Source organism: Acinonyx jubatus, chromosome F2 (genome assembly GCF_027475565.1).
Source record: "Acinonyx jubatus isolate Ajub_Pintada_27869175 chromosome F2, VMU_Ajub_asm_v1.0, whole genome shotgun sequence".
NCBI classification, from domain to species: domain Eukaryota; kingdom Metazoa; phylum Chordata; class Mammalia; order Carnivora; family Felidae; genus Acinonyx; species Acinonyx jubatus.
Window position 1 is genome coordinate 68,993,088 of NC_069394.1, and position 13,615 is coordinate 69,006,702.

A 13,615-nucleotide genomic window follows, 5' to 3' on the forward strand; every position below is an offset into this window, starting at 1 on the left:
CTCATAGATAACTCATTGGAAACATATACATACGTTTATATTCAGATTAAATTATGGTTAGCACTGTGTATCTCAATTAATTTTCATAAAAAGGGATAATTTGGAGATGAGGTCAAACAATAATTTAAAATACTCAGAAGATAAAAATTTCTAAGAAACTTAATAATACTGTGTATACCCCAATATAAAATGGCCATGATACACAGTATTTACTTGACTAATACTTGGAAAGTTGCTTAAACTAGTTTGTTAAAAATAATGTTATTTAGAGATCATCTTGTAATATGAGAGACTTAGCAAGACTTAATTATAGGGTGTCCCTTGTCTTTGTGAAAAAGTTTTATTAAAAAAAACTCACCTTAGGTGTAAATGTGGCATATCACAGAACAAAGATAGTTATATGATCTTATATATAATAATTATTATATACAATAAACAATGTATTGATTATAAATTTATCCACTTATTAATACATTCAAAATGACAATTCACAATTTTCTCCTGTCTTAATCCAATAGTGGTTCTTATATGAAGTAAAATTTATAAAACTTCATATCTTAATTAGATTCTGAAATTCAGAATTTTTAGAAATCTGGGTTGGCTCTTCCACTTACTTTAACTTATCAAGATTATTTCCTTTCATTAGGGATAATAACACTTAATACTTTCCATTTCCCCCAACAAACAGTCTTAACCTTAACTTTATTCAGATAAAGACTTTATACTTTAAACAATAGTCCACCTATGTTAAAAAAAAAGTTTCGCATTTATTTACATCATTTATCAAAAAATGTAATTAAAGATGGCTGGATTTGATTATCCTATTTCCATTTGACTTGGAAGACTCATCATACAGATATCATCAGGACACCCTCCCTATACTTTCAACATTTAAAGGGGTGGGAGTGGGGGAACCAAAATGGCTACCAGGATCAATGGATCACGCACTGTCTGAATTTCTGCTTCTGATAAATGGAAGAATCACGAGAGCCTGACAGTATTCATTACTTCTAGAAACAATTATTAGACCATTACCATGTGGTTAGCTGTACTCATGTGAGAGAATGAGAAGAACCTAAAGCACAAATTATTTTTTATTGTGTTCAGTTATTTTTTTCCCCCATGGAGTATTTGGGTTGACTGTTGACAAAAGTGTTAGCAATGGAAAACAAGAGACACCTGAACATATCTGCTTGATGTCAACTCTGTTAATACTCACCACTTCCTCAAATAACAAACATTTATAAGTGGTTAAATCAAAGAAAATACATGAATTTGACTATATTTCACTAAACAGAATCCTAATGTTTTAAGATTACCAACATACTTCCTAATAGACTTCACTTTCTAATGAGATTCAGTTAAATAATTCCACTTCACATTTACCAATCACTATAAACTAAAAATTCTATTTATTCAACTACCTTTCAAAACATGAGAGGACCATATGGCCTGGTTTGCTTGAGACACTTCTGATTTATGCCTATTTTCTCTGGGTAAATATTAATCAGACTATTTTCTATTGCCATCCTGGTTTGAATGGTAAATTATATAGTCTTCTTAAGTATAATTGATACTCAAAAAAATACTTTAAAAATGTCACCAGGAATAGCATCATAGTAACATGAAGCATTAGATTTCTCCTGTCTTGTTAATCTGCATAAATGCCAAAAGATATATATGTTTTAGATACCCAAATCAATGCATAAAAGGAGAACCTTTTACACTAATGTTTATGGTACCATTATTAACAATAGCCAAAATACGGAAACAACCCAAATGTTTATCAACAAGTGAATGATACGCAAAATGCAGCATAAACATACAGTAGAGTATTATTCAGCCTTAAAAAGGAAGAAAATTCTGTAGACATATGCTACAAACGTGATGGACCTTAAAGACTTTAGGCTAAGCAAATAGAATACACCAGACACAAAAGGAAGCATCGTGTGATTCTACTTATACGAGGTACCTAGAGTAGTCAAATTCATAAATATACAAAGTAGAGTAGAGGTTACCAGGGGCTGGAGAGAGAGGGGAAATTGGAAGTTAAAGGGCACAGAGTTTCAATTTGGGATGATAAAAAATTCCAGATTTTGATAGTGGTTGAACAATAATGGGAATGAATTCAATGCTACTGAAGTATACATTTAAAAATGTTTAAAATGGTAAATTTTATGTTAGGTATGTTTTACCACAATGAAAAAGAAGCATTATTAAAAGTAGATGAAGAGGATTAAAATGTGCAAACTTCCAGTTATAAAATAAATAAGTCATGGGGACCTAATGTACAGCATGGGGAATACATTCAGTAGGATTGTAATAACCTTGTATGGTGACCAGATGGTAAATAAATCTATCATAGGGATCATTCTGTAATGTATAAAAATATTGAATCACTATGATATACATCTGAAACCAATAGAGTATTGTGTGTCAATTATACTCCATTTAAGAAAATGAAACAGCACAAAAGCCTTATTACTTAATTTTGTGATATGTTTTAATTAATGTATTATAGCTGTTTGTATTGAAAACCAGTAAAAGCCAACCAGGTGTAAAGATCTTGATGCCACATAAGGGATTCTGACAATACTAGCTCTGTCTCTGGTGCAATAACCATATGCCTAAGGTCTCTTCTTTATGCTATTATTAAGAATCTACAACCAGTTGACATAAACTTTTGTCAGCTGACTCAGCAACTATCAGAAGCATTTTGTTAGTTTCACTTAAACTTCTTTGACCGAACGTTGAATCTTCAAACGAACAATCATAATGAATACACATGAACATTTTAACTTGTTTGTAATCTATGGTTTTTTAGTTTCTTGCTTATTAAGCACAATGATCTACATGCCTAAAATACTCTGGAATCTATAATTTGCTTCTTCTGTAGTCTCTTACCATTAGACTCAGAACTAACTAACTCACCAGATCCCACACTTCAGTATGAATGGTTGTTTCAGCTCTCATCTTGAGGGGAGATTTTGAGTGGGATAAGGAGAAACCATATGGAAAATCAGAAAAAGTATTGCAGATGCCAAAGATTGGGAGTGCCTGTGTAAAATGGGACTACCACTATCCCTAGCCTCTATTCCTATCCTGTCTCCTCTGTTTCATTCCTTAATTTCATTTCATGCATACCTCCCCAACTTGTATTTCATCTTCTCAGCTCTGTATAACTGTATAGTACAAGAAGTAAAGCAAAAACAGGATAACGCACTCAGGAACCAGACTCTCCAGATTCAGATCTCAGCCCTAGCACTTACTATGTAGCTTTGGACAATTTCCTTAACCTCTCTGGGGCTCAATTTTTTTTTTAATATAAAAAAGATGAATATAATAACAGCATCTACTTCCAAGAGTATATGTAAAGTGCTTAAAGTAATGCTTGGCATATTGCTAGAAATCAAATATTATTAACTACATAGAGGAAGCTGATTCCTGTATCATTTGGTAATCCAATACCCAGTCTTCATGAAAAATAACAACTCAAGCTCCAAATATTCCACAAAACTCAACCATTTGGTATAAGCCTTGATTAACCACTCTTTCTTATTCCCTTTATTATATTTATATGGTCATTGAGAGGAATACATCTATTTTATTCTTCTAAATATATTACAGTGGTTGTACTATTGTACAGTATAAAGGTGTTAGTAGAGTCAGAATGCTTACTTCCTTAAATTTTTTTTTTTGATGTTTATTTATTTTTGAGAAATTGTGAACGAGAAAAGAGCAGAGAGAGAGGGAGACACAGAATCGGAAGCAGGCTCTAGGCTCTGAGCTGTCGGCATAGAGCCCTATGCAGGGCTCGAACTCATTAGCTATGAGATCACGACCTGAAGTCGGACGCTTAACCTAACTGACTGAGCCACCCAGGTGCCCCAAGATGCTTGGTTCTAATCCTAGTTCGATTACTCATTTAGTTGCATGAACGTGAACAAGCTACTTAATCTTTTGATGCAGAATTTCCTACTGGGTAGAATAGGAATATTTTTAATATTTATCTTGGAGGCTAATTGTGTGTATTAAAGCAATTATCCCAATGCCTATTAAATAGTGCCTGATCAAAAAAAAAATCTGAATAAGAAAGAAAACTTTCATAGGAGTAAGCAGAAATAATAAAGGAGAGACAAAATAATTTTTAATAAGCCTAAGAAATATCTTCAAAGATATAAGGGAGGGTAATGAAAACATGAGGTAAGAATGAACAACTTAAAGGAAGAACTAAATGGAGATACCAAGTGTAAAAATGTAATAGTCAAAATAAAAGACCTAATTTGATAAGATGGATGGCAAAACACAGGTGAAAATGGTTGGGTGATGGAATTACAAACAAAGCATCAGGAGGTTAAAGAGATGGAAAGAAAAGAAGGACTTTGGAGGAGGAAATACCTATGTCTACACTATAAAAAAATAGCCTGAAAATAAGAAAAAATTAATGGAGAGAAGACAATATATTTAAAAAACATATTACTCAATAATCAGCAATTATCCAGAATTAAAGAAAGATATAAAACATTCTTAAAATGGCTCATAGAATGACAGATTATATGAGAAAATAATCCAAACAAGTCATATTATAATAAATTTAGATAACACTACAGACAAAATTCTAAAAGTTTCCAGGAAGAACATCATCTATAAAAGAAAAAAAATAATTCAAATTGATATTGTACTACAAAATAGCAATAAGAGATGTTAGAAAAATACAAATTATATTTCAAGGCATTGAAGTAAAAAAAAGTTTAAGCCTAAAATTTAAGTGTTAACATTAGTCATTCTCAAGTATACCATATTTGAGAATTTCTTCCACAGCAAAATACTCTTTAAAGCATTCTTGAAGAAGGTAAACCAACAAGAAGAAAAATAAATTCAAAAACGTACTAAAAAATGTGGAAAATAAGGATGAATGTGTAAAGTTTATTGTTGTGGTCTAAATAAAAAGTTGCTCCATTTACCAAGGAAGAGAATCATATCCATAAATATCCAAAAATAACTTATTTTATTTATATTATCCAATATGGTAGCCACTGGCCACATTTGGATATTTAAATTCAAAAATTAAATTAAATTAAATTAAATTAATTAAATTAAGTTAAAAATTCAGTTCCTCATTCAGTCATAGTAGCCATATTTTGAGTGCTCAATAGGTATGTGGCTAGTGGCTCCTGTATCAGGTAGCACAGTTAAAAATGTTCCCACCATCACAGAAAGTTCTGTTCTACAGTGCTATTGTAGATGATATGTAACTTACTGACAAAAGGTGACAGCTGGGAAAAGCATGAATAGAGGAAAGAGAGTGTCTCAGGGTATATATCTTATCCAAGGAGAAGATGCATATATTGATATATGCAAGATACTGATATGGTAAAAGAACTATAAATACATTATATTAGGGCTAATTAATAGAAAGGTAAAAACCAAATATATAATTTCTACTATTACAAAATTCTATTTCAAAGTTAAGAAAAATAATTTTGTATGTAACAGTAAGATAATATAAATAAAATATAATGTAACTAAAAATTACAATAAATATAAATGGATAAAACTTTTTAATAGTCAGTGACTCTGATAAGATTCTTAAAAAATTGATTTTACAATATTATATTACCTATCTGAGACATCAGTGACAAAAGGACACAGAAATAATTAAAAATAAAGTGAGGAGAGAAGAAAATAATATGAGCTAATTGTCAATAGCGGTAATAAAAGTAACTGACAAAATGGAATTTAACACAAAAAGCAAATCAAAAGCAACAATGAAGGACAGTACATACTGCCAGAAAAAAGCACAGGTGAAAAAGTCCTATTGTCTATATTGACATTAAAACTGCGTCAATGATCACATCACAGGCATAACAGATTAATGAACAACTGTGATTGAAATTTTAAGACAACTCTTTCAGAAACTCATAGGTAAAGATATAAATGTTTAAGTATACATGCAACACAGACAAAAGTCCATGGTGAAATAACTCTCAAAGGAAACCTCAGTAAACTTCAACAAACTGATATCATAAATATTATATTCACTGATCATATGAATTAGAAATGAATGAAAATAACTAAATATTATGTATCAGTAAACTAAAAGACTTATGACTAAATAAACGAGCTAAAATGGTAATAGTATGAGTAAATAGAAACAGTTTAAAGCTAAATGACAAAAAAATTATGCACTGACAAATGTGGGACACAGCTTAACAAGAGACACAGCAAAATTGCAGCTTTAAATGGATTTATCAGAAAACAAAAGGAAAACATATTTGATAAGAAACAAGCAGAGGAAAAGACAATAAAGCCAAATAAATAAGAAATAAAATAAAAATAAAAGCACAAGTCACTGACATAAACAAGAAACACTAACAATTCAAAGAAATAAACAAACCAAAACTATTTGAAAACACTAAAGGTTAGACAAACTTCTGTTAATATTTCTTTTTAAATGTAGATATGACATGATGGGGTGCCTGGGTGGCCCAGTTGGTTAAGTATCTGACACTTAATTTCAGCTGAGGTCATTATCTCATGGTTCCTGAGACTGAGCCCAGCATCAGGCTCTGCACTGACAGTGTGGAGCTTGGGATTCTCTCTCTCCCTCTCTCTCTGCCCCTTCCCTGCTCATGCATAGTTTTTCTCTCTCTCTCAAAATAAACACTAAAAAAAAAGAAAAAAATAAATACACATAGGAGGTGAAAAGATCTAAGTAAACAAATTGAGAAAAGAAATACCTCCAGATATTAGTTTAAAATATTATCTTCATCCAAATATCAATAAATATAGGAATATTTTTTAAAAGATACATTTCTAGGAAAATACAAAATGCCAAAACTGGTAACATTGGTCTAATGAATATGACAATGACTACTAAAAAATTAAAATATGAATTACTCATTTTCCTTTCCAACAAAAAAGATCCAAGGCTCAGAGAGTTTTACAAAGAATTCTACCAAACTTTTAAGGGACAAATAATACAAACTGCATAATGAAAACAAAAAGAAATTTGTATGGACATTTCTCAAGTGTGAAAGAAAATCCAAATTAAGTAAATTAGTTCCTCTAAATCAACTAATTAACAAAAATAATACATTATGTTCAAGTAGGATTTAATTTAGAGATACAAGTATGTTTTAATATCAGAACATCTCACTTCAGTTCATCAAATTAATTAATTAATTAATGGAGAAAAATATAGGATTTTCTCAGACAGAAAAAAAGGTGTTTGATAAAATTCAATACCAAAATAAAAATTCTGAGAAGTGTAAAATTAAAGTGAAATTCCTTAATTTGATAAAGGCAGTGTACCCCCAATACAAACATAATGGAATAACTTTGGTACATGTTTATTTCAGTTTTATTGACATACAATTAATACACAAAACTATATAAGTTTAGGGGGTACAGCATAATGACTTGACTTACATATATTTTGAAATAATTACCACAAGTTTAGTTAACATCCATCATCTCATATAGATACAAGAAAAGAAAACAGAGAAAGAAAAAAACTGTTTTCTTATGATGGAAACTCTTAAGATTTACTCTTAAGGGTGTGATTCCTACCACACCCACTGGAAAATGCTGCCTTGCCGGCTGCAAATTTTCTCTGTATCTTCACCACCTTTTCATCCCCAGTGAAGGTTGAACAAGGATCCTTTGAAGGACATTAATTTCTGAACAAGACCAAAGAAGTCACAAAATTCGCACACAAAGGGCACCTTTAGTTTGGGTTGGATTCCGTTCTGGTATTTATTTTCTGGGTCCTTTCAGTGTTCAGTATGGAAGGTAACTCAGAAGACTGACAAATCAATATTCGAGATAATGATGTTTTCCTAATTCAAGAACTGCCCTGACCTTGGAATTGCATAATGGAGTAAATAAAATGCAGGTTTTTAGGAAAGGCAGAGCATCCAATCCTGGTTACAAAGAGGAAGACGGAATTCAGTGAAAAAGTGGGTCCCGAGTGTCTTTCCATTAAAATCAGCATCCAAATGTAAGCAAAAACAGCTTCCGTGCCCCACCCCCATATTAATACTTGCTTCAGAGTAAGCAAAACAACAAACACAACAATAAACCAGTATCGGAACAATAGTTAATTCAAAGCAGTAAAGTAAAATGCTTCCCCAATACAAGCACATACATGCTCATAGTTTAGCAGCAAACAAACAAAAATGCTTCTCTCTTGACTGCACCTCATGTCTGGTGGCAATGCTTGCTCTGTGCAAATGAACAGAGGAAACTGTGAAAGGAGAACATCTTTGATAACATCTGCCTGCAAATGTTCAGAAACACTCAGCATTTGAATCCATGTGGCTAAGTACAAATGTTAATGAGTCTGCATTAGATTGGATGGAGTATGAAGACTGCCAAGTCTGACACCCAGAGTAACTCGAGGGGGGACAATCTGTGTGCTGGATACATTTTTTTCTAACTCAGGATGAACGCTGAAGTGCAGAGACACATGAAGGAAATCTATTCTATTCGGTAGCCAAAATGATGCTGGTGTTTTTAATTTGCTTTCTTGCTTCCAGGCTCAAATGCCGGCTAAGTTTGTTTTTTGTTTTTTTCCTTGGGATTTTTTTCTTTTTTTTGATATTTATTCACCTTTGAGAGACAGAAAGAGACAGAACACAAGTGGGGGAGGGGCAGAGAGAGAAGGAGACACAGAATCTGAAGCAGGCTCCAGGCTCTGAGCTATTAGCACAGAGCTCCATGCGGGGCTCAAACCCACGGACAGCAAGATCATGACCTGAGCTGAAGTCAGAAGCTTAACCGACTCAGCCACCCAGGTGCCCCAAGTTTGATGTTTTTAAGAAGTGAAAGCATGGGCTAGCTGGGATCCAAATTATACGAACAGAGAAGCTGAACCTGCATGGTAATTGTCCTAACAGTTTCCTAAAATGTGACACTTCCTTTTCAATTTGTGAACTGCAAGCTGTACTTAACAGATCCTTCTTTCCAGTTGTGGGGAGGGTGTACATTTCATAACCCAGAGCCATCTGGGCACTCTGGTGTATCGCCCCCCAGCTACGCAAATGTGGACCACAGCCAGAATCATCATTTACGTTTCACATCAGACACATGCTTAAAATCTTTAAGAGCCACCTAGTGACCCTTGAATAAAGCCTAACATCCTTAATCAACTTGGCCTGGAAAGTCCTGCATGACTGGCCTGCCTACCTCTTCACCCTAAACTTGTGCAACACCTCTGATTGCTATCCATGCTTCAGCCACACTGGCCTTTTTCACTCCCCAACACCAGCTCTGCTCTGACATCCAAGGATCAGCAACTTTGGGGATATCAGCTCTGCTAGCGCAGATACTGGCATTTTCATCCAGGCCGCTCCTGACACTGGCCTCAAGGGCACTGTTGAGAAGTGGGAGTTGAGGACAGAGATAATATGGTAGGGTGACCCAAGGGGATTCTGGGTGACGGACTGATCTGTGAGCTAAGAGACCCACTGGTGCACCCAGAAGCTACAGAAATGGAAATATGGGGGGGGCGGCTCACAGCAATTGTAATACGGTGTTAAATGTACTGTCACTCCACAGCTGGCATATGATTTTAGCACACCGATTCTCCACACAAAGTACAGTACAACTAAAGCAGGAAAGAATTTCTTTCCCTCGGATGAGGATGGGACCATGACCTGTGGAAAGGCATACAAGAAAAATGTGAAACTTGCTAAAGGAAGCACAGAAAAGGGGGCTGGAAGGAAGGGCGGGGGAGAGCAAGCAGTGATGCCTGTATTCTCTCTATCATGCCCCTGCTCATGGGATCTGCAGGATATCTTCAAATAGTTCCCCCTTAGATATTAAAGACCTTTCCAGTTTTGCACATTTATAAATATTCACTGTGGCAATTACTTTTGCCATCATAGGTTTCTAAGGTCACAGTTTCTAAGAATTAACTGAGGACTTCCAGGATATTGTCTTCACACGCTCAGTGGCCTCCATAACGGAAGAGTTTTACAGATTCTTCCTTGCACAGGAAGACAGGACGACTTACCTTGCAGCATCTATAAGTCATTTTAAGTCATTGCTAGAACTGACAGAAAAGCACTGCCCAGTCATCAATCAACACTTCAGGATGCCTACATTCACCGGTAAATGGAGACGGGGTATAAATAAAACATCTCAATATTCTGCTGTCTGTGTGTATCTTTCCACAGGGAGAGTTTATTTTGCAAAAGCGCATTTATTTTGCAAAGCACATTTAATTTTTTCTTTCTTTAACTGAGAGTGTTAAAGCTTCGTTTCTACTCTGGAGAAATTTTTTGGTGATTCTTTACAGAAAATTCAGATTAATGAGTCATACTTATTTGGTTTCAGTGGTTATTCTGTGTGACATTATAGGTCATTAATGGTCTCACGGTTTTTCATATGCTTTTAGCCCCTCTTTGCCAAAAGAAAGCTATTCTACTTCTGCCCATACTGATAGTCTTACAAGTTTTACACCCCATAAAAGCAATTTGTAATCACACATCTCTCCTTTGTAACTCATTTACCTCTACTTTAACCTCATAAAATGAAAATTAAAATGACTAGGAGAATAATATATCGAAGAATCTAAAATAATCTTTCATTCACTTTGGCACATTTTATTTAGATTAAAATGTAATTATGAATTCATTTTAATATGCAGCCCCCTTTTATTTCACACATCAAAATTACTTTTTTTTTCTCACTTTGGATCATGATTCCTTAATTCTATTTGTGCAAAGTCTGTTACATTGGAGAAACATGAAAAATTCGGACTGCCAGGTCAAATGGTATCTGTTCCATAGCCTCTGCCATCACCATTCACTCTACAACAAGGTAGATTTCTGATTCTATACTATTTGCATGAAAAGCTATTTGACATTTACATCATGGTTATTTTAGGAAACTGATCAACATGTGATAACTTCTAATTAAGTGAACAAAATTAAGATATCTGAGACAGGAAAGTGCTTCCAATTTCTATATGTTAATACAATTACTTAATGGTGTATTTAACAACTGATAACAAAAAAGATGAGGGCTGGAATCTATCAATAGTTAAGTAGAATTTCTACACTCATTAAGCTGGTGTTCACAGCTGTTTTATAACCACTTAATCTGACAAGAAAGAATGTGATGGCTTTATTCTGCCGCGTTCAAAATATCCATATTAAATACTATTTAAATAAATAAAACATGTCTGCCCAGGGTAGACCCTTCTCAGAAAATACCTTTAATGTACAATTCTTAGCTCTGTATTCAACTCCACTCAGGAGCAAGAAAAACTTCACCGGTTTGCCTTAATGAGAATACACTTAGTAAGATTTGGCGTAAAAGATGAGTGAAAGGAGACTTTAAAAGAACTCTTTTTGATACTTTATAATCTTCATTTATTAGTGAAGATGGAGGTGGGTGGGGGATACTGACTGTTCCACATACCCTCTAGTGGACTGTGAAATACATAATATCTGAAGGGCAATTTGACAATCTGTTACATTATAGTTTTTAAATGTTCATATACACTGACCCAACAATTTGTTTTTGGCAATTTACCTTGAAGGAAAAAAAAATCAAAGGCATGGGAAGAGATTTACATCTAAGAATATTTATTTCAGCGTATCTTTATGAGATTAAAATATTGGGAATAAAATAGAAGATTATTATATATTGTAAAGAATTACCGTGCTCATATAAAGGCACACTGTGTAGAATACTTAATGACTAGGGAAAGGACTGTCAGTACAATTTCAATGAAAAAAAGACTACAAAACAGTTTTTGTAGTATGATATGAAGTTATGAAAACTTACACTTGCTTAGATGTATATCTTAGGAAAAATTCCTAGAAAGTTGAATATAAAAAATCATTATTTATCACCACAGAGGGGATTTTTATATTTGAAATATTTTAAAAATATTTTCTACATTTCTAATGAAGATATATTATTTTGTAGTCTTTGATAACAACCCATATTAATGTCTAATCAGTTTAAGGGGTGAAAAGAGGTGAACTTTATCTTTGGGCCACTTATATATACACTTATATATGTGGACACAACTAATTAAAAATTAGCATAGTTATTGGTAGCAACAACTCCTTTTCAATGCAGTTTGTAAGAAATTAAAATTATTCCTTTTTGCTTTACACACCTACTTAAGTTGGCTATTTTTATTTTATTTTATATACGATCCACTTGCCCAGCAATCCAATCCCCATGCCCCTCACATTGTAACTCTGTCAGCATGTGGATTTGGTAAGTAAGGGTACACATAAAAGAAGCTGTGTCGGGAGAGATTTTATGGTGTCTACAACCTTTAGTTGTCAGAATCTGCTGTTGCTGTGAATCACCAACTGGTTATTAGGCCCCCAGGAGGAATTGCCTTTAACCATCAAAAAAGCCTAGCCGCGAGATCCAATAAAGTCTTCACATTTCCAGTAACCAAAGGCAGGACACAAAAAAAACCCCAGCAAACCCTAGGGTAGAATTTCAGAGCCTGACTTGTCATACCTCAGCAGCTAGAGGTATTAGCTATGCCTGGAAATCCATCAATTTATCAGAAATCCCCACTTTGTTTTCATCCTCTCTTCCTCTCCTCCCCTCTTTCCTCCCTGTCCTCATCCTCCATCCTTCCATCCATTGTTCAGGGTTCAGTGTCTTCAAGCCCTCTCCTGGCTAACATCCGCTATTGGGAAGGGGAGCATATCTTGATGTGAAAGAATGATTGATGTATCACAAAGCTCCGTCAGTGTTAACAGACGTTCCGTGAAAAATTGGGGAAGAGAGAGGTGTTCAGGTCAGCTGGCTTATTTTTTAACCACAGAATTTCTAGGCTCCTTAATGCACATGGGTATAGTTGATTTTCAAGAGAGGCCTACAGATTGAATGCTTTCCAAGTTTAATCATCATGAAACCCTTTTAATCACAAAACATCCAGGACTCATGCTTTTCAAAAGACCTCTTTTTAAAATCTTTGCCTAAATCCAGTGGTATTTCCCTTTAGGTAGAGCTTTGAAGCCTTTGTAGAAAAAAATGACTTGATTATGATGTAATTTTTTTTATTACCTAGATCAGGTGTAGGAACAGAGAGCTGGGGAAAAGAAGTGGCCCTTCCTTAAAATTACACATCACTGGGTCTTTCCAACCTGAGTTAATGAACTGAATATTTAGAAGAAATGGATGCTTTCAATCAGAGATGGCGCACAATCTTGTGATTTGAAATTTAGCAGGAAATGCCCTTTTATTTTTAGTGTATCATTAAATATTATTTGAATAAAGAAATGCCAGAGGTGTCTGGCTGGCTCAGTTGGTTGAGCATGAAACTCTTGATCTCATGGTTGTGAGTTCAAGCCTCATATTGGGTCTACAACTTATTTAAAAAGGAAGGAAGGAAGGAAGGAAGAAGGAAGGAAGGAAGGAAGGAAGGAAGGAAGGAAGGAAGGAAGGAAGGAAAGAAGGAAGGAAAGAAAGGTGGGAAGGAGGGAAGGAAGAAGGAAGGAAGGGAGGAAAAATAAAAGACGTGTTGAAAATAAAAAATAGTTAAATTACTTCGAAAGGGCCACAAAATGTATTAAACATTCACAAATGTAAAATGCTTTGTCAAAGTAATTAACTAAGGACGATTCCA

The 13,615-nt window shown here is 34.2% G+C and overlaps 1 protein-coding gene across 1 annotated transcript in view; it reads right to left on the reverse strand.

The window, feature by feature from the left end:
• Positions 1 to 13,615, reverse strand: part of NKAIN3 (sodium/potassium transporting ATPase interacting 3) — a 696,415-nt gene that overhangs the window by 403,702 nt on the left and 279,098 nt on the right. The gene's annotated exons all lie outside the window — the stretch shown is intronic.